The sequence below is a fragment of the Nothoprocta perdicaria genome, unplaced genomic scaffold (genome assembly GCF_003342845.1).
Source record: "Nothoprocta perdicaria isolate Ctin4 unplaced genomic scaffold, notPer1 scaffold_11, whole genome shotgun sequence".
Taxonomy (NCBI): domain Eukaryota; kingdom Metazoa; phylum Chordata; class Aves; order Tinamiformes; family Tinamidae; genus Nothoprocta; species Nothoprocta perdicaria.
Window position 1 is genome coordinate 4,955,452 of NW_020454205.1, and position 21,963 is coordinate 4,977,414.

Here is a 21,963-nt window from a genome sequence, read left to right on the forward strand (position 1 = left end):
GCGCGCAGGCGGCCGCGTCCCGGCGACAGCCCCGAGACGAGAGCGGCGCGGCGGGCTGAGGCGGCCGCGGCGGCCACTGCTCCCTGCGGCCCTCGCTGCGTCCCGGCGCTCAGGTAAGGCCGCCCCGGGCGGCGGGCCCATCGGGGAGAAGAGAAGAAAGGACGAAGCCGCGCGGGGAGGGTGCGGGAGCCGCCCTGGCCGCGCGCCGCCCTGTCACGGCGCGGCCGTTGGGACCGTTGGGCGCGCGGCTCTGAGGGGAGGCCGCCTCCCCGCGGGGCCTCGAGCATCCCTGGGCTGTGAGACCCTTCAGGGGGTGTGGGACCGTCTGCACCCGCGCCCCGAGCTCCTCTGAAGCAGCTGTGAGCGCGAACAAAGAACGGTGCGCGAGAAGGGGACGCGGCGCTTCCCGGGCACGCTGAATTGGCAGCGAGCAGGGGCGAAACCAGCGCCGCAAAACGCTGCCCCGCGCTGCACGGACTGGCCGCGCGGGGAGGCGGCGGCGGGCGGGTGCCCGCAGCGAGGCACTGGAGAACAAAGCCTGTCTACGTGAGAAAAAATTATGCGAAATGTGCCTCGCGGCACCCGCCGCAGGTACGAGCCGCGGGGCTCTGATCGCCCGGCGCCGCTCCGAGTGGCCATCTGCTCCGTGAAGATGCTCGCCTCCCGCCGCTGCGTGTGTGTCTGAGCTTCCCATTCCAGAGCTACGCGATGCGCCCTGCGAAGCGGCTCGGGGAAGGAAGGGGGTGTGTTGTGTGCTGGGAGAGACGCTTTCTGCGTTGAAAACACTGAATAATTTATTCCTCTATGCTAAGCAGGAATTCTTAGTTTCCCCTTGAATAAAGATGGTCTCTGCTTTGTTGCTGGGATCTTGCAGAGGGCTCCTGGTTAAAAAGTAGCAGACTTTTACATACAAGTGGTTATTAACAGCAAGTCATGCGGTAGGATAGGATAGAGATATTGGATCTCTGTAAACCTTTCTGTTCAGGTGTGTCATCAACGCATCTTTATGGCTGCGACAAGATCTTTTTCCTCGGAAACATTGCTACTACCCAGCATTCAGAAAACATGTCCCTTTTAAGAAAGCTTTTAGTTTTGGAAGACTGAAGGGCATATCCTTTCCTTACCATTCCATTTCTTCCCTCTCATCCCCAAGCCTTTGTTTTTTTCCCATCAGCAGACATGTTTCATTCACCTGTGCTGGTTTGGACTTGCAGGGGTGTCTAGATGACAGATCTCAGAGCCAATGCATCCAAGAGGAGGTTTAGCTGCAGGATTTATTTGTTTTCTATAGCTCCTCTCTGTTCCCTCCCTCCTGGATGACGCGATCGCAGCATCTCAGCCCTTCTTTGCACAAGAAAGAGAGGGAGAATGTGCTGAGGGAGGTTTACCTGGGGAAATGGGCCCTGCTCTTACTTCACTTGAAGTGATTCAGAAGCAATGAGGGAATGGACATCCACCCTGTGCTGGTAAATGTTCTCTTCAGTTAGTGTGGAGACAGACCAGTTTGTCAATAGGCTTCTATTTCTGCTCTTGATGTTCCGAAGTTGTAATACATGAAATAGAGCACGAAACCAAAACCTGCTTCCTGGATTTAAGTACCACTGAATTCCTTGCTGAGTTTTTTGCTGCACCTGTTAGTGATAATGCTCTCAGCAGGGGGTAGGACCCAAAGTTTAATCTCATACTAGTGTGCTGCGACTGAAGGCCACAACCCTGCAGAGCTTCACAGTGGAGCTGAAGTTTGCCCATTGAAAATAGTCCCCTTGGCTTGCTGAGATTCCTCATGGTTTTGAAGTGCTAAGCCTGTAAGTGGACCCTTGATTTTGAGAGATTTGATGTAATTTTTATGGCACATTAAGTCAGTACCTATTCAGCTCTGGCTATTTAAATACATTCTGACGATAAAGAAATAGCCATTATTTAATGACTGACCCCTGAGGTGGGATGTGTGGGCGTGAGTGATCATAATAGGGCCTAAATGAGTAGCCACAGTCAGAGGGTTAAGAATTGCCCTGTTGCTGGATGATTTTTTTGGATTTTCTTTTTGCCTGTCTGCCTGTGTTATGCCTTTCTTTTCTCCATTACTATTTGCCAAATCACATATTTGGATTCACGAGAGGTACTGACTTCAGAGTATTTTCTGGCACCTCTAGCTCTGGCTTCATGCTTGCTTAATGACATGAACTAGTCTGAGCTGTGGAAAGCCCTGGAAATAGGTAGGTGAGACCCACTGAAGACCCTGCTGGAGCGTTTCTTGAAGTCTATATGCGTACAGAAATAAGATTATGCCTGTGTATAAACTACTGCTTGCCTAGAATTGTTCCCCAAGACTGAGCTGCATGTTTTGGTCCATTTGTATTCAGTCAGTTGCTTGAACTCATGGTTATTTGCCCTTGAAACTAGTTAGCCTTAAGTATGCTTAGAATTTAGCATATTCTGAAATGTTTTGCTGGAAAGGGGAAGATACACCTATAAATGTCAGGTATAGTTATGTGGGCTCGGTCCTGGAAAGACCTGGATGATGTCTGGCAATTTTGGGTACCTTCAAGGAAAGAATTGAAGGATTTTCCATGATGGCTTAAATCCCTCCCCAGATATGTATATGCACAGTAAAGGAGAAGAGAGGACTTGGTCTGGTTAGGAGTGGTCCTTTTCCTTTGCATCATGCCCAGGGATGTTTATTAGCAACAAATCCGTAGCGCATCTGCGCTCGTAGGAGGAAACAGCATGAGACTGATTTCCACAGGGTGGAGCTGGGTTGGGGGGGCAGTTAAACTGTGTTGGAAACTGAGGTGGTTCCTTATGTCCGATTTGGGAGAGGAAAAAACTTTTCTTTTGGGGGTAGATTGGATCACAAGTTACACTCTGAACTGTAAGACAATGTTCTAGAGTGAGATTTGAAGTGACATTTGTAATTGGAAGAAAGGACTCATGTATCCATGGGGTTAATTTAGATTGCTCTTGCCACATGGGTTGACTCTGCTAGCTGTTAAGAAGATTTCAGGTCTTGATTGACCCATTTTAATGCTAATTGTTTGCTACTTTATTAAGGGGAAAAGATGAGCTAATACTGTTCCTTCTTGTGGTTTACACTCACTGATGTTTTTCCCTATAGCAGTCTTGCAAATGACGCTGATATTTGTTCTTTGTCTTGTTTGGGGATGTGGTGGGGAGCCTTCCCCATGATTCACAATGAAAAGGAGGTAACGTTTGTGGTGTTTGTACCAAATATCTCGTATCTTTGTTAGTGTGTTATTTGAAAGGGTTTATTGTGAAAAGGTGAGATTTAGGCAACCTCAGCTGTATAAAGATTTTTAGATCTCTTTGTTTCCGTTCAGCTGTCACTGCAAGACAGATTAGCTCTGTGTATCTCGACCAATATTACAATATGCTCTTTCTTTTCTAGTATATTCCTTAAACATGCTGTTTTTCTAATTTTCCGTAGTGCAATTAGTATTTGTTTGCTTTAGCATGTGCTGATGGTCTTTCAAGCAACACATACGTTTGCATCTGCATCCTCATATAGCATGAGGGAGAAAATGGCTGTATTACAAGCCAAGAGTGTTAGGGGGAGAAAATCAATAAAACCGCATTGACTGCTTTGAATCTGCACCTGACTTGTACCATCTGGAGAAAGATAATTCCCCTTTCAGATCTGTTTACTCATTAAATCTGGAATGCTTTTCCACTTCACTGCAACAATCAGTTTATACCGTGAATTTATATTATGGATTTGTGGATAAGAGGTCAGTCCTGCTTGCAACTTCTGCTTCTTCATTTACAATTGAAAGTAATGTGTAATAGGAGCTGTGTATTCTTTGTTGTCCTTGTGTGTCGAGCCTCCTAGAAGGAATTAGGAAGAGTTTTCTAAAAGTTATTCTACTGGCTGTACTACAGTTAGGTCATAGAGTTTTCAGTGAGTTGGGTCTATGAAATCTTTGTGGAAATCATTGGTTTGCCTCTTGAGGGAGATGTAAATTGAATTTCCCATATCCATTTGCAGAACTAGCTCAATTTCTAATGTGTATCCTATCTCTAGATAAACAATACTTCGAAAAGAAAATAAAACAGCAGTCTAATCATGTCAGCTAACTTAGCAGTATTTAATTATAAGGGTTATTGATTTAATTAACCCTACGGTTTCACTTAATTTTCTGAGGAGAATACTGGTGGCTGCTTTTTGGTATGATACAAGGAGCTGTCAGTTCTGCCTTCAGCAATTATATTACCTGTTAAACAGCTGCTTTGGTTGTGGATCTTGTCCCTTTTTCTCACATTCTGTTCTTGGGTGTCATTCTGATGAGCGAGGTTAGAAAAAGCGTCAAAATGAGAATTTAGGGCTTTGTACAGGCTGAGACTACCACGGTTTTCCTTGCATTAAAGCCGAAGGCTGCTTGAGTCAGGAGAGTAGCTGAGGTGAAAGCTTTCACAGATTCAAGCCTTGGAGCAAGTTGGGTGCTGAGATGAACAGCAGAGGCTGTTCCAAGGAGAGCTGGGTGCTTTTGCAGCAGGCTGGGGAGGCGGCTCTGCTGGCAGCCAGTGCAGGGCGCGTGGGTTGCAGGGTCTCTCCTGCACCGCTCATCCCCAGTGCCCCCGGGGCTGAGCTGGTGCTGGGGATACGCTGTGGCCTGTTCCACCTGTCCCCTATTCCTTAGGGATTCCTTCTGCCTAGCTTAAGCCAGTGTGGACTGTTGCACGGAGCCTGGCCTGAAGTGTAAAGGCTTCCTCAACTTCTGGGAGGGCTCAAAGGGACTCTGAGAAGGCCTCTTTTCTGTGTCTGCAGTGAAATGAGCTGAAATGGTGTGTGTAGAATCCTTTGATTTTAATGAAATTGCCCCTGTCCAGCTCGTGCAGCTGCTTCCATGTGCTAGCCAAGGTGCGTGGGGACCCGGCTGGGTTTGAGCTACTGTAGCATGGCACTCGCACCAAGTCCCATTTGCAGGACCTGATCATTTCCTAACAAAAATTGAAGGAACGGGAAGACTTAACAGCATGCAGTTGCCTGAGGAGATTTCTGTATTGAGAGAGCCTGTTCCTGCACATTTGTGTTGGAGTTGCCCCTTATATACAGTGGTGCAGCTGGGCAAAGTTCAGGCCCAAGGAAGCTCCTCGTTGCTGTCAGCATGGCCAGAGGAAAGCAACACGTCAGGTTTTTGTCTCCTCCTTTTTATCTAGCATGATGTAGGTGTCCTGTGGAAAAATCTGGAAAGGTGGAAGAATCTGTGGTAGACCAAGAGAAAGGAAGCTGTATGTTTCTGTTGGTTTAGAGAATTAAGTATGTATATTTTGTGGAAAAGTGAAGGGAGAGTTGGCTGATATAGGTGAAAGTAATTAAAACCAAAACAACAACAAAGTATTCTGGGCAGCGGGGAGACCGCTAGTAGTGTTGTTCATTCGAAAGAGAGAGCATAGTAAATAAGAGCTTTCATTCCATGGGCTTCTGCAAAGTTAAGCTTTCTGTGGCATAGAGAGGCTTAGTGTTTGTTTTATTTTCCCCCAAATAAAACCTAAGAAAATACTGAATGAAAGCATTTCATATTACCAGTTCTATGAGTTTAAGCAGTGTAATAAGTTTCTGTGACGTTGGATAAAAGGTGTTTTGTAATGCAGCAAAGCAGCATCTCTGTATTCGCATAATTTATCAAAATTACTTGCAGCAATTTATAGAGTGAAAGACGGGAGGCTATGACCACATGTAGCATCAGAAAGAACTATTTCTTTGAAGAAACGTTGCAGAGCTGGCATTATGGATCACTGCTGTGAAGTATCTCTGACTGGTCAGGACCAGATGGGCTGTTCATTTGTTTTAGTGCTTTTGCCCTGCTGTTTTCAGCTGAGTTTCAGTTCTGAGGTTTCAGTCGCTTGCAAGGAGCTGTGTTGTTTGTGTGTCCTCATAGAAGGGTGGAATTTCTTCTGCGTTTTAAGTCATTGCAAAATCAGCCAGAGTGACATTGCTTATTCCAGTGTGTGATGGAATAAATGGTCTGTCCCTGTCCTGGGAGGGGCAGCTGAATTTTTTCGTACAGTTGTTCTTTCGCTAAAGCTGTCACTTCAATAGACATCAAAACCATGGCAGATATTGCACCGTCACATATCTGTGCTTTCTTTAGAGAATTAATATTTTAGATGCAATATGTTTTTGTTGTCTTTTCTGACAAAATTTTAGTGGCTTTTTCTCTTTTGCCTAAGGGAGAGGAAAGGTAAGTAGAAAAAGCAGTTTTCCTTCTATGGGGGAGTGATTTCTGCATGCATTTAAAAGGCAAAATAAGAGGTCTGCTGCTTTGTAATATCTTTTATTTCAAAAATTAGCTATGAGGACTTGTTTCATCAGCAACAGTTTGTTTTTAAGAGTTGACTGAACAGAACAGTTAGAATTTGCCAGCCCTGGATTTCCGGAGGCTATTGTACAACAGATATTAAAGAAGCTGCTGACCCTCCCTATGCTCCCCTCTTTTCACCGTCGAGCCAAGGTGTAAACATAACTCTCCTTTGGAACTCCCTGTGTAGGGAGCGTGGGAGTCTGGTGTGTGTATTGCGTGTTCTACTGGCCTTACCTGCGGGCAAGGCAGGATCGAGATTGAAGTGTAATCCTTGTGGATTAGTAAACAAGCCCTGCCCGATGCCTGTGTCACCAAGCAGATGAGTAGCTCTTTGAAGAATGTTTTGAGGCCTGCAAAAGTAATTTCTAGCAGAAACTTTCTTTTTGTAAAAGGTATTAAAATATGCAAAGAGTTAAATGAGTAAGCGCGCATGCCTCGGGCAGGAGTGAATGTGCTATGTCTCTAGTTACGGGTTAGTGTTTCTCTTTCCATGTTGGAATTACTTCACAGTTGAATTTGAAAATCCTTCAAAACTGGCAATGGTACCAAGCAATTTCCGCTTCAAATGCAGTTCTGGCTTCCAAACCACGTAGGTTGAAACGAATGTGAAGTTCCTGCGTTTACGTGTTTCCTCTCTTTCCACTTGCCGTTCTTTAGGTGAGAGTCGCTCTCTTTGCGTTGAAACACAGAGCTGTGCAGAGCTCGCTGTTAAAGAATTAGCTTGTTGTAGAAACATGTATTCATTTTCCATATAATTAGATGAAACCATGGATACCTCCCCTATGCTGATCTCTTGCTGTAGCTCATTTGGACACGGGGACCTATTCCTCTTGCGAGGAACTGTGGGAGTCTTGGAGCACAGGCAGGAGAGCTGCAGGGTGGGCACTGCAGGGATGCTCCAGTGCATCCTCGCGGGTGGCAAGAGCCTCTGGCAGGCTCATTGTGTGGGTGGTGGTGGGTTTGTTTTTAGCCTATCCATTTGCTTAGGTCCTGATCCAAAATAGAATGAGGTCAGCAAAGATTCCTGTTGACTTGGAAAAGGTCCATGTGGGACTTTCAAGGCCAGATTTCTGCCTTCTCTCTGAATTTGATGTCAGCAGGAGCATCAAGCCTCATGCTCCAGAGCTCTCCAGGTATTTTTTCCCTTTCCATACCCTGGAAGGAGTCACCAGGCATTTTATACTCTATCAAAATTAGGTTTTTCTTACCCCATTTGAGAAGTTTTGGTAGGATTACATCATGCATGTCCCTAGGCCCTGGAACATACATATAACCCGTCTGAAACTGTTCCTACTACTGTGTGTTTCCTGGTTTTGCTGTGAAACATGAGATGCTTTATGCAAACTATGTCTAGCAGTAGCAAGGATCCTGTTCCCATGGTGGGAAGCAGAAGAACCTTCTGTTTATTAGTTGGGGCCAGAGTTTCCTGGCAGGCGATGCCCATCTCAGCTGGTGCCATGGGGGTCCTGCGTGTGGTTGCTGCCCGCATGCCCGGACCTGGCCTGAGCCCATGGGAAGCAGTGAAGGGGGCTGAGCCCGCTCAGTCCTAATGCACTGCAAAAATAACTCTGTTTCTCCTAGAGCAGGTCTCTAAAAGACCTCAGACTGCTGCTGAAGGGAAGGGGGGCAGCAATGTGTATTTGAGAGCTAGAAGATCTGCCCAAAAGAAGAGGTTTTAGGAAAACCCATGCTCTTTTGAGGGTAAATCGCAGGATTTGACCTGTCTGAACAGATTGTGCTGCTCACTAGAAGACATAGACTGTACTGGCTGAGAATCTTGCCCAGCATTTTTCAGAACACGTTTTCCCCATGTAAAGGACCTGTTAACTCTAATAAAACCACCGCTTTTTCTTCTTGTTGTGAGCACAGGACAGAAGCCATGAGGATCCTGCAAAAGCGTTGCACTTGGAGCAGTCAGCAGTGCCCGGTGATTCAGGGAGATCCCCCGGCAATAAAGAGCCCTTCCAGGCCTTGAAATGCAGCACACTGCAGCCTATAAAGCTCTTGCCCGTGTCTTTGGTGGAGGAGGGTCCTGAGGTAGAAATTGCCCTCCTTAGAATTAGAGGAGGAGGGAGAGGGGGTGTTGTGGAGAAAAGCTAAGCCAGGAAACACCTGGTAGGCAGATGGCCCCTAGCAGGCCACATCATGCCTGCACCTTCAGCAAGGATTACTGTGGCTGCCTCTGCATAATAGATTTAGAGGTTTGGGGTCACAAAGAATTAGAAAATTGTGGCCAGTTGCAATTAAACATGAGTTATTTTTAGAGGACAAAGGGCTGAGCTGGAGGCTGAATTAGAGCTCCTTGCAGTGTCGGGGCTCAGGGGTATTAGGGGCGGTGTTTTGCGGGCCCATGACAAAAGGGCCCATGTGCTTCAGCGCCGCACAAAGGCGGCCGGGCTGGCGGCAGGTGGGCTGCAGAGAGCTGGGCTGCGAGCAGCGGCTGCCGAGCTGCTCCCCGCCGCAGCTTACTCTGCGGGCTCTCGGAATACTGATGGGCACCAGAGAAGGGTTTGGGCTGTGCACAGCAAAAGCGAGGTAGGAGTGCGTGTTTGCGCTGTGGTTCATGTCGCTCGGTACCTTATACACGTCGTCTGCCTTGACTTCAGGGATTTGGGAATACCATGCTAGCATATAAACTTGTGGCAGTTAGCAGGCCATAGCATCAGTGGGTGGCAGGTGGCCCTGTGTGGAAATGAGGAACCTTCCCTCCTGTGCTCCCTTCTCACCTAACAGATACAAGTGGGATATAGCCCTGTGATGTCCCCCTTGTCCTTGATGGCCTCACAGGAGCTGCAAGGTGGGGCTATGGCTGAAGGAAGGTGTGTGAGTTGACAGTGCTGCCTCCTGCACTGCTCACATGCCTGGGAGCTGCCTTGGGAGTTTGGATTAATGAGGTCTGAACTGGGCCGATCTTCTTTACAAAATGCTTTGAAGCACCCACAGGAAGCTTAAATGGGTGTGCATTGCTGCTGCTTGGGCTGTTGGAGTAGTGCAGGTTAGATTGAGGTCTTGTAACTTCACCCATCCCTTGATTTGGACAGGTCTGAGAGCCTATTCAGGTCTGGGAGCTGGTGTGGTTTAATATCTGCTCAGTGGTGGTATCTGTGAGCACTTGGTCCGATTGCCAGCTATATTCTTGATCTCTCTCTAACTCGGCATTTTCTACTGCGCTTGGGAAAGCCGCAGTGAAGTGGAGCACGCCTTCCTCCCCCCCCCCCCCCCCCCCCATGTGCTAGTCCTGCTGTTACCACGTGCAAAGCTGGGGCTGACCAGTACTTCTGGGTGTAAAGAGCTACTGGTGCAGTAACACGTTGGCGTAGAGTATGGAGAAGATACAGGTACAGGTTCTGCTGTGGTTGTGCTTGGCTTCCTGCAGAATGAGACTGTTGACTCCTTGGGTGGATTTTGGCTATGGAAGAACCACCTTTGGGTCTGATAGGGTATAAAAACCCTGAGAACCTGGCAGTGAGGCTGCTTGTAGCTGGTGGGAATCTGCTTTGTTTCGTTTTTAATTTTGGGTTAATCCTCTAAAGAGGCATATTTGTAGAAGCCTGAAAGCAGAAAACCAGGCACAGTAATCCCATTTTTGTCATGCGCTTTCAGTTAACTGGGGTCTAGTGTGGAGCAGTTACTGGATGGAGGCTGGGGCAGGAGTAAAGCAAGAGCGAGAAGGGACTTGACATTTGGACTGGGAGGTCTGGAGAGGGAGGCCAAGACCTGCTCCCAGCTGGAAGCCCAGTGCTTGTGTTGTCTGCTGTTTTCTTTTAATAAGTTTCTGACACCTCCTTTCACACAATATCAGCTCTGCTGAATGATGCCTTTCTATGGAAAGGTGCTTAGACCTGAGTGTGTTTGTCTGGCAGCTTTAGTGTGTCTGTCTGGGAGCTTTCAGGGTATTTTTCTCATTTATTTTTTTTCCCCCTTCCTTTCCTTTTTTTGCTCCAGATTGTGGTGTTAATTTGTGGAGCAAGTTAATGGTATAATAGGTTGAAAATCCTAAACTTAATATCCACATACTGTAATAGTATGGTATTACTAATAACATAGTATTAGTACCACTGATACAATAGTATAGTTTAAAATATTGAAATATTAAAAATATTGCGGGGTATAATGTATGTTTGATAAATGTTTAATTTTGATGGCTAATATAAATGAATAACATTAGAACAGTGTTCTGAGTATTCCTTAATACATTAAAAATCTCCAAAACATCATGGCAGAAAAAAAGCAGGTGTTTGACCTTTTCCCTTTTCTATTGTAAAAAAGTTGAAGTTTAATTTGGGTTTTGCTGTATTGATTTCTGCATGGTGACAAGCGGTGAAGCCTTGCTGCTTGTCAGGTGGAGAAGTACTCGCATATAAAATTTCAGATGGCCTCCTGGAGAAGACCTGGCTGGACTAAGGCTCTGATTTCTTCCCAGAAAATAGTCTTGCTGCTTTCTGCAGCCAGAGGGGCCATGTAATGATGTGCTTCAAATCCTTTGTTTGTGAATCTGGAGCCATGACTTGGGACATATTTATCTTTTGGCGAAGAGACTTGAATAGAGAGGATTTTTACAAGGACCTAATGCTGAATCTGACAGTTTTGTGGAGAATAATTCCATGAACATTTTAAACCAACAACTCTACTAGGGAATTACCCCTGACCCTTAATATCAGCTATTAGTAACTAAAAATGTGCAGAAAGAAATACTTGTTTTTTCCCTGCATGCTGACAAAGCCAGAATTTTTTAAAGAACCGAGTTGAATCCTATTAAAAACTTTTCCCTATTGGTCAAATTGGGTGTCTTCTATTATTTTTTAATAAGCTTTCCTCCGTACGTGCTTGTTCTTGTGGATACCTATGCATGGATGTTTGTAGGTGTGCACCTACATGATCTCATGGACATGAATGAGGCTTCTCATGCAAATTCCACTGGAATCTAAAAATAGGACCAGACTGAATAGAAATAGTGTCAACAAGGACACCCTTACTTGGGAGCACATGGGAGCTGAAAGCTGGACAGTTTGAGTGAAACCTGTTTTACTTGCAATGATCAGTATAACTTACTCAGTTTTGCATATGAATGACTGTAATTCCTTCTGTGGGGTATATTTACATACTAAAGCAGTAGCTGTATATCTGCCACATATAGAAGGACTGTGAATTGGAAGCTTTTCCAATAACAGTAATGACTTCTGCAATAAGAATAATTCAGTACTTCACCACAGGAAAATAAATTGTTGAAGAGAAAAGCTCTGGCTAGTCTGTCAAACACAGTGTGTAATATCTATGTAAACTCTGTCAGCTCAATGGAGAACTCTAATACATGAAGACCGACAATAAACATTTCATGTGTGTTACAGCATAAATGCCCTCTTAAATCACCTTTATAGCCTATATCTTTATAACCTGTTCTGTAACATCTTTCAACTGACAAGAGAACAGCTATTAAATCCTCTTCCTGGTTTTCTGTTCTGCCCTACTCACTGCTGTTGACATCTGGATGACTTCTATACTGTGCATGGATACATAGGCTGCTTGTTTCTATTCCTTCATGGCTTCATAGCATTTTTGGTCACACATTTGGTAACTGGGAGAACCTGAAAGGCAAGGCATACACTTTAAAGATTAACATATTTCAGCGTTTTCTTCATGTGATATTATGGGGACTTGATAGCCCAACAGTGAAGCCCAGGCTGTAATCTTCAGAAATCTTTATGAATGTGATGGAGATGTTTTCCAGTTAAATATGTAATGGGCTTTTGTGAATTGTGATGCATCAATAGAAGTTCACCTACCAAACCAGATTTCCTATTTAGCTGTAACTGAAATCTGTGCGTGCTTGTTGTTGGTTATTGATTCCCCCTGCCCAGTTTATTCTATGGGAGTTTATTCTTGGTATTTACCAAGTGGGACTAAATCTGTTATCTTGGTTTTACAGTTGTGTTTGAGGTTCTAGTCCTCAAATAAATAAAAACCAGGTATCATCAGCATCAGCTCTAGCCTGTGAAGTCCCAGTGATGTCCCTGGGGACAGAGGAGTCTCTGCTTGTAGGTTACATTGCAGGATTACAACTAAAGCCTGATTATGGGCTCACTAGTGTGGCTCTTTGCTTTCCTGGCCTGCAAGCAGTGCACACCTGGTTGTGGTCCTGCCCTGGCACTGGCAGGCTTTTGGGCAGTGTTAGGTTGGGGTTTTTGCAGCTCCAACACTCCTGCAATTGCTGTATTGATAACAGCACCACTCGCTGCACGAGTAACACTGCAGATCTTGATGCCTGACCGTTCACCAGGTCACATCTCGAGCTCCAGGCCCATGAGCCAACTCCAATCAGCAGCTGAACTGGGGCCAGACTTGTTAGGGGAACCAACAAGTCTCCCTTTGAATGCAAGGCATGTGGAGGAGAAAAGGGCAGGTCCTAAATCAGAGCGTGGTTCGATTGTTTTTATTTTCTCAGGGGCCCTGAAGCGATGTAATGCAGGTTTTTCAGCGCTGACATCACAGAAAACTGAGCTGTGCTGCCAAGTCCACGTGGGTGGAAAAGAAAGGAGGTGTTCTTGAATCTTACAAACACTTGCGCTTCTGTTCTCAGGAGAAAAAAATCCTGATGATTCTCTGAGAATTTAAATGCTACAGGAACATTTTGGCTGGAGGCAGAGATGGCATTTCCTGTCCTGGCTTCACTGCTCAATTGTCTTGTCCTAGTTATGTAAGTTGTGTTTTATCAACCGCAGCATATGCACAGCAAGCCAGATGGAGAACCCTACAAGTCACTTATCACCTCCTCACGATTTCAAGCAAAGTTGCTCATACACAGAATTGCTCTGAAAAGTGTGCTGAAGTATTCTACAGTGAAGCATTGAAGCTGCATCCCTTCACCTGTGTATTGAATATGTTATTGGAGACAAGACAAAAATGAAAACATTTAGTTTCCTTTAGTAAAGGAACTCAAAAGTGTGGGTTTTTTTTTTTTGTAATTGCATTACTTTTTGATGCAGGGAGTTTTTTGGGGCTAAAATCATCTTTAATGAAACCTCATCATCAGGTATGAGACAAGTAATGTTTATTTCTGCTGCGGTGTGCAATATTGACCTGGTGACAAGCACCCCTCTGAAATCTGTAGCTTTACTGGCAAGCCCAGTGAAGTGTTTCCTTTGTAGGAACGTGGTTTTCACCTATGTGGTCTCTTGATTATGGAATACTATTTATGGCATGGGTGTAAATGATTTTCAGGTTGTTGCAAGTTCGTTAAAAGAGCAGGTATGGTCACTTTTTCAATAGTTTACAGTGCACACTGGGACCTGGAAGTGGAGAAAGTTTTTCAAAGGTGCCTTATTTGGTTCATAGTGTAAGAAATGTAAACTCCATGGACTCTTAGTACTGTTTGATTGCCTTTCATTTATCCATTATTAGGAATTTGTGCTCTCTCAATGCTCATGCAAAAAGGACCTTTAAAGATGGTTTGCAGTTCTTACTAATGTTGTTAGGAAGAAGTGCAGTGTCCTCTGTTCAGAGTGCTTCAGTGCTGCAGAGCTGAGGGGCCCCAGAGCTATGCAAAGCTGTTGATCACAGCAGCAAAAACAGCTTAATCAACTGGCCCTTGGACTAGGTAGTGGAGTGCTAAATCTTACTGGCTTTAATTGCTCTAATAATGCCTCTGAATCGGTGAGACTAGGACAAATAATGTGCTCAGGATTTGCCCTTGCATCTTCCATGTAGGCCAGGGCTTTTACAGTCTAAACTATTAAATTACTATAGTTGAAACACAAGAGAGATTGATCTTGGAGTCTCCTGGGGATTGTGGAATTGCAAACTAACTCCTCACAATTTACTCAATCAGAGTGTGTATTTATTTTTCAGAAGACTTTATCTTGAGAGAACAGTTCATGGAGCGGCTAATGGAGCTGAGGTACAGCTGGGATTCCCAGCCTCCTTTCTGAGAGTAGCACGGACCACTTTGTGCATTTCTGACTGATGCTTATGTTGAACCTGCTGTAGGCTGGATAGGCCAAAAACTTGCTCAGCACAGCTTGGGAAAAACTGATGAGCCTCAAACACTCTGCAGGAGGTCCAGGAAACTGCTGATGTTTTGTGTGTGGGTCAGAGTTGCTGTTTTTATTAACATGAATTTTCTTCCAAAGCAAAAAATCTACTCAATTTTGAATTAATGTAAAATATGTCTTCCATTTTTTGGGGGGGTGGGGGGGGGGTCTGCAGTATAGACTGCTGCTTGTATGGGTTGCATTATAAAGCAATGATTCCTGTTAGATTAGCATGATAAGCATCTAGAGATGGTTGTTTTATGTGAATTGATCTGTTGCCTTCCCCGTGGTTGTGTGTGTAGGCGCAGTGGCCAAACCTTGTTGAATTGGCATTTTCAGAAGTATCTAAGGAGCCAGCAAACATCTGTCTGCGCACAATGCAGTGGGAATTGGGGCACATACAAATGCAAAATTTCCTATGTACGTTCTCCAGGAAAATTGTAAGCTGTTGTATGTGGGGCCTTAACATGCTCCCTTCCATGTAATGCTGAGGAAAAGGGTCCCGTTCTGAGCTGCGTTCATGGGAATGACTGTGTGAGGCTGTGGAGGGTGTTGAGGCTTTCTCGGTGCCTCCTGGAAAAAATTCTGCAATGGCCTCAGTCAGGTTCTTTATTTTGACAGAGTAGCAGAGAACGGGTGAGCTTGTTGCTCTGTTAATTTTCCTAATGCTCAGTAAATGTCTTCAGTGCATTTGAATTGGATTCACATTATCTAATTGGCTTGCAATTACTCTTTTCATTTTCTCCCTCTTTTATCATATTTTGTGAAATAATCATATGAGTCCCATGATTATATATTGTGAAAATCAGGATTCTTCTTTGGCAGTAGGTTTTGCTGCTTGAAGAGAAGGGGCTTCTGTTTAGTAGAAGTTAAAGATTTTTTTTTAAAAGGTATTTTTTCTTGAATCGGGTAACTGTAGTGAAAACTTATGATTTCATTTTATTCTTAGGGACAACTATTTTTTTTTTGATACAGAAGGATACAGAGTATTAGGAAACAAGGACCTATACCCAGTTTAGCATCTGATGTCAGCCAGAAATGTTTCCAGTATACTCAACTATCAGGATACTATTTTTGTTGTTAAAGCTGTGTTTTTGTCATAAAGACTTACAGTGTTCTTGTCATTATAGGATAATGATTTTGCAGTTTAAGTGTCATAGAGTTTAGTATTTGGCTTTGGATATTTTCTCCTGAGATTAATACAAGATAAAAAAGAAAGCCATTTGTTCTATTTATCTTAACTATGTTAGCAGTTTATCATTTGCAGTCTGTGGCATGAACTGCCATTTCAGAATTTTGCTACTGCTCTATGAAGTGTTATTTTCTGAGTAGATCTTCAAGTGATTTGGTGTTTTCCAGGTGGATGAGAGGGTTTTTTATTGCTTTTTTTCCTTGTTTTCTAGTGTGTTTCTACTTCATGGTACCAAACAGTCATATGGATGTCTACAAATCCTGGCTCCTACTGGAAGCCCTGGGAGGTGAGGTGAGGTGCCAGGAATGAGGGTTACCTGGGTGAACATTGACTTCTTGGTTGTTTGGACATGCAGTGACAATGTTAGGCAGAGGGATGTTTGTGGCTATGGCTCCAGATTCTGTGGCATATTTGCAGAGAGCCGAGCTGGTTTTCCCTGGAGCCCTTTGCCTTGGGAAGCTGGGTCTTTGCTGGGCTGTGCGGATGGGCAGGTTCTGTTTGCCCTTCCCGTGTGTCAAGGAGAGCAGGAACATGTGCTTGGCAGCAATGCTGTCCTTCAGCCACTGTCATTAGCTCACTAGCAGTAGCGTCCTGTGAACTGAGCGCATAAGCTCTGGAAGGAAAAAGAAATATTCGCCTCTAAAATGAGAATTTATGTTTTTTTTTTCCTTTTGTTTTTCTGAAAATGAATTTTTGCACCTTTTTGAAAGCTGGAGTGAAAGTCCTGGAAGCACCTGCAATAGGAATAGCAAACATGGAGCTACTGCCCTCCTGTGCAGAGACCGGCCTGGAGACTCTGCCCGGGGACTTGAGGTGGAGCTGCTGGAAGAGCCCGTTGCGAAAGATGCCCGTGTTTGTTTTGCTGTTTGGCAGTAGGCTCTTTGTGAATCATTGTTTCATTATTCATCTAGCCCTGCTGATGGAGAAATAACATTTAATGAATAATGCACTAATATTTTTCCATCAATAACTGAATACAGCACTCGGGAGCAAGTCATCTGCTTCTGTTTGAGGTGTGTGGCCATTCTGTGTCTGACTCTTTCCTGAGATTGCCCCGGAAGGTGCACCTGTATGGATAATGGATCTTGTGACCTGGATTCCTGTCCATTAGCAGCTGGATTGCCCCATCAAGGAATTTTACATAGGTCATTTGCACTGTGGCTGGTGGAGCAGCCCGGTGCAGCCTGCAGAAGAGGGGTGCAGGGAGACAGTGCAGTGGCACCACCTGAGGTAAGATGTGCATGTTCCCTATTGCAGAGCCCTGGGCACCAGCTGCTGGTGCTGCTGCTGACCTCTCTGCGCAGGCTCCTGTTCCCGGCTCACTCCCGATGAACTGGTTTATGTGCAATGATACCGTTCAGCCCGTTGGTGTGAGCAGCTGAGCTGCCAGCTTGGCAGGGAGGCAACCTCGAGTGCAAGATAACTGGGTGTTTGCCATGGCTGGGGAGCCCCTGCTGCCTTTTCTTCTATAGGCAGAGTAGGAAGGCCAGCTTCCTGGTTAAATGTCTTGGGTGTTTTTGAGTTTCCTCTAGGTTAAGTCCATATCTCAGTGCAGAGCGGTCTCTGCTGACACAGGGCATTGCATCTCATGGGCAGGGGGATCACCTATTCCTGGGTGCTGGCAGGAGTATCGTCATAGTTCATCCCCTTTCGTGTTACTAGGCCTTCCCTTCATGCTTAAGCTCAACTTGCCCACAGACAGTAGGTCTGCTCTTCACTGGTAGTGTTGGACTCAACTGCATGGTTTGTGGTGTTTGAGCAATTGTCCTTACAAATCTGATGTGGTCTACAAGATTCTTACATGGGTTTCTTTATGTCCACCTGTTGCCCACATGATGCTGGAGGTTCATTAAAGAAGGTGATGATGCTGAACAGTGGCTTGCGATTGCTAAAATAATGTGAGAGATCATATATGTATATGGTAAACATGTTCCTCTTGCGGACTGATGTCTGCCTAAAAGGATCCCACAGCTCTAGACCAGCCTTCTTGTGAGGCTGCTCAGAGGGAGCTCCCCAGTAGGTATCCAGAGGCTCTCCAGCTTGTGACCTAGCCCTGCACACAGATGGGCTGAACTGCAGTCAAGCCAGCATGTTTGGGGAATCTGCCAGTGCAGCTGAGATGCAGCTCTCACGGCTGCATAAACTGAACGTAAACTGGCGGTGAACATCAGAGGCAGGTAGTCAGCTGTGCCGCCACTCCTGCACTGCTCAGCTGGAGTTTTAGCACTGACTGAGTGCAATGCAACGCAGCTCTTCAGACTCTCACTCCACCATTCTAGTGCCATCATTTTCAAGGAGTTTGGTGTAAATTGTTTAACAAGAATGTACTAAAAAATGTGGGGTGGAGTTATGGAAGTCAAGAATGGGGAGGAAGCATGGGTGGATATGCAAAACTAGCAGAATAGCTTGCTGTGCCGAAAGAGATGTTTTTTCCTTTTTGTGTTTTTTACTCTCACAGTAAAAGGAATTTTCTATCTGTTGCTGTTGTCTGAGTCAATTTGAGGTGCTTAGAAAGAATTAGATTGTTTTTTGCTGAAGAGATAGGGCAGATGGGTCCTAGTGCATCAACAGAGGACAGTAACAGAGAGGGGAAAAGGCAGCTCCAGACTCTCACATTAGTTTATGAGCAACCACAAGGTTCACATGCAATTGATGACCACAGTAGCTGCTTGTGCACTGCTGCCGCTCTGTCTCAGCAGTAAAACCTGTTTGTAAAACCATCGTAGGTCACATTTTTTTCCTCTGGCCAGTCTATGTGCCAAGATCAAGCTGCTGGCTGCTGTAGCTTTGCAGCCAAGTGGTGCAAGGTTGAATCTGTTCTGCCTGGTAAAGGCTGAGCAGCGAGACGGAAGGTAAGTGGGACCGGGAGAACACAAGGGAAGCAGCACCAGCCTCTGCTTTGTGTGTCGGTGCCTGCTCAGGAACTGGCCACGGCAGTGGTTACACTCGGAGGTTTTCTTCCTTGAAGACTGAAACCCTGGAGATAAACAGGCAGTTTCGTTTGCAGCTGGTGTCAGAATATTCGTGAGGTTTGGCCACCTTGCAGTTTCAGCGCATTCCCACGCTTGGGTCTCTGCCCAGGCTGAGCGATACCCAGTATCCGCCTGCGGGCGAACAGAGCGTGTGGACATCCTAACATGGTGTTTTCTGTCCATCCTTCTAACCGAACAGGCTTTCTGGATTTCAAATTTCTATCTGATCTCTTTCTCTGCTTTAGGTGCTTGTGAGCCTATTAACCATGTTGTTCCCCTTGGGAACAGAGTTCCTCATCCTCTTGGGGACTTTTGTTGGTTCATTTGCACAGTTAAATGTGTTTTAAAGTGGTGAAACCCAAGCATGCTTTTTGCTAAACCTGGATAGCCAGAAATGCTTCCTAGCTATTTAAAAATCAGTATTTCACTGATGGACTATTCACACTGATGGGTTTCTTCCCCCTTGCTGGGAAGCAGTCTGAAAATATTAAGGGATTACTCAGAGAGATGCCCAATAGAACTATTAACTGTCTGGACTTCAAAACCTTTAGGGTATTACTGATGCTATAAATATGAAATGTGTGTCAGTACAGATGGTTTTCTGCCAATGAACATATCTGTAGGTTTTTTATTCATGCCTGAGACCAATAGGACTGTCTAATGTGCACCTCAAAGCAGGAAGAAGATTTATTTTTCAAGGACATACTGGTTTAGGTCTCTGCTATTCTGATTTTTTGGAGTAATTCAAGTTCCTAATTGGGCTTGGAGGCATAGCTCTTATTGCAAGTTAGACAATAAAATGTTTCCTGGGAGAGCAGCTGAAGAACAGTTGACAATCATTAATACTTTTTTCCTTTCTTAAATAGAGTGGGAAACAGCAGTGTTTCTTTTGGATGGGTGAGGAAATTATTTTAAATCCTTCTGAAGAGAGTTCTGGTGATAATGGAAACAGTGTACATAGTTGAGAGGAAATAAAATAAATATTTGTCCGGATGAAAATCCGTGAGGGGGAGATAAACAACGAGGCTGTAATGGAGCTGTCAGGACTGTCTAAAAGCCAAGTGAACAGAGAAGAAAATCAGTTTGGGTTTCAGCAGCCAGGTCAGGACAGACAGTTGCTGAGGGCAGCAAAACCCAAACTTTTTCAGTGTTTGGAATGTGTTCTGGTATGTGCCAGTGTGTGATTTTCTTTCTTTTTTTAATTTATTTTTATTGGTTACTACGCTTGAATTTGTTGCTTATCTCGTGAAACAGCTTTTCTGTTTTCATTCAGCTGATGCAGGAGAAATGAAATAGCGCATAGAATTTGTGGTCTCTGCAGAGAGGTGCCTGGAGTGTCCTGCTGACTGGCAGTAACAGAGGAATGAGCAAGTGACTCCTGAGACTGGAATCCTTGCATTGCTCACGTGGAAATTATTTATGAAATTAGGTGCTTTATGAAATTATTTGTGCTTTGGTAGCATCTCTGCATTGCAAGTAAGGTACAAGTCTGCTTGGGCTCTATAGGTGTGTAATGAGAAGGATACAGAAAATCTGTAGTTTCTCCCCAGAGTCACCTAGGTTTGTTTCTTACTGCTTCCTCTTTCAGTGGGACACGAAGTATGTGACTGTCAGAGGTGCATTTTAGGAAGTGGGTGGCAGCAGCTCCGGTGCTGATAGCAGAGCTTGGCGCTTGATAGCAGAGCTGGGGGAGCGGCTGGCTGGTGTGGGCAGCGGCGCTGGCAGCGCTGCCACTGTGGCCGCTGCTCACCCTGCTGGGTCACAGCCCGGTTAGTGCTGAACTCAACCCCTGTTGCACGTCTTCCTGCTGCAAGAACAGGGATTTCTTTACCAGAGGACCTACAGAAGTTGTTTCTATTGTGATTATTTTTTCCCCCTTTTCTTTGGGACTGTTCTGTTTCTGCTTCTTTTCCTTTTCTCTTCCCCTTTCTGCAGTGTCTGGTTTTTGGTCTTATGCTGTCAAATAGCCCTGTTGAATTCCCACAAGGCCAGGACGCACACAGTGTGTCTGTACCCTCCCTTGAAAAGGGAGGCTGAGCAGTGATAAATGATACTCGTTAGCTTAAGTGTGTCGGACAGCCCCAGACACCCAAGGAAGGACACTGGTGATGTTTTAACTGATCTATTACTGGATTTAAATAAGTTTATTTGAATTTCAATCAGTTTAGCTTTTCCCTGATTTGAAAGGGAGAGGACTTTTTCCATAAAACACTGCATTATTTTTTCTTCAAAGAGGAGTCATGGCATCAACCTCTTAACATCACCAGAGAGGTACTAATGTTGACCACTGGGTTTTTTTTTTTTTTTTTTAATACAGATCAGGACAATCTCAAGTTGACTTTTGAAGGTGGGGAGAGGAAGGCATTGGGGCATCCCTGCTTCAATCCCCTGTGCAGGTTTCCTGGCAGTTTGAGCTGTATGACAGGTCCTGTTCCCTAGTGAAATGTCCCATGTGTTGCTTTGTTACTGCTGTACTTTCCATTGGTGTAACTGGCTTTATTTGTGCAAGTGCCAGGTGGTTTTATGGTGGTCAAGACCTATTTCTAGCTGGAAACCACCAGGCTGCACCAGGGACAGACTCCCTACCTCCAGAGCAAGAGCCAGTCTGGGCAATGTGCAGCAGATGTTGCCCGCTGTGGGACAGATGCATTTAAAATCAGTTGTAAAACTGGATTAAGGATTTTTCAAATTAAGTTGAACCAGGACAAGTGCTATTTAAAACAGCCTGTATGCTTTAACAGAGAACTGTTCTGCTGCGTTTAGCTTACACGATGAATAAATTTAGACCAAATGTTTGGGGGAAAAAATGGAAGATTCAAGAAATGCCTCCCAAAGTGAAGCAAATAGGAAGTATCGCACTAGTCTTAGCTAGAGACAAACGTGTGGCTGCAGCTGGAGTCAGGACTTAGGTGCTTTGCTCTCCCTTTCCCTGGGGTCCTCCAGAAAATGGAGGACTTTAGATTTGTGCCTCTTTTCCCTTCCCAAGGGCACTTTCCAAGTGTAGGCATTGGTTTTGCAGTAGTAATAGACAGGGTGGTACCTTTCTTCCTGTTTATTGTCTGGAAAGCAACTTTGAAGGTTATATTAGTACAACAGATCATATCATATATTAAAATTATTTATTTTCCCCGCATAGCATATGGCTTACATGCAAGTTCTAGTTATTCTGGTTATTCTTCCTTAGAAGTTGTCTAAATCTTTTATGTTGACTGAAAGTATCTCTTGGAAATTGAGCATACAATTTTGCAGGTTCTTCCCCGCCTTTTGCAAAGCTTAGGCCTTGTGCATAGAGCTTCCTGCAGGATGAAACAGAAGTACCCTGATCTGCCTGGCATGGAGCACACGCTGTGAGGGTAGGTGAGCAAGGCCCAGGAACTCACAGTAAGATATTTGCATCGGGGGCAAAAAGCCAAGGAAGTTTTTTGCTGTGTTAAGTATCTTAATACTCATGA

The 21,963-nt window shown here is 44.9% G+C and overlaps 1 protein-coding gene across 8 annotated transcripts in view; it reads left to right on the top strand.

Annotated features, from left to right (window-relative positions):
* Positions 1-39: 39 nt before the first annotated feature.
* The window catches only part of MAP2 (microtubule associated protein 2), a 157,466-nt gene continuing 135,542 nt past the window's right edge, over positions 40-21,963 (top strand). For all 8 annotated transcript variants that reach the window (XM_026048837.1, XM_026048844.1, XM_026048883.1 and 5 more), the window contains exon 1: positions 40-113. The gene's annotated coding sequence lies outside the window, so the exon portion shown is untranslated. The remainder of the gene's footprint in view (positions 114-21,963) is intronic.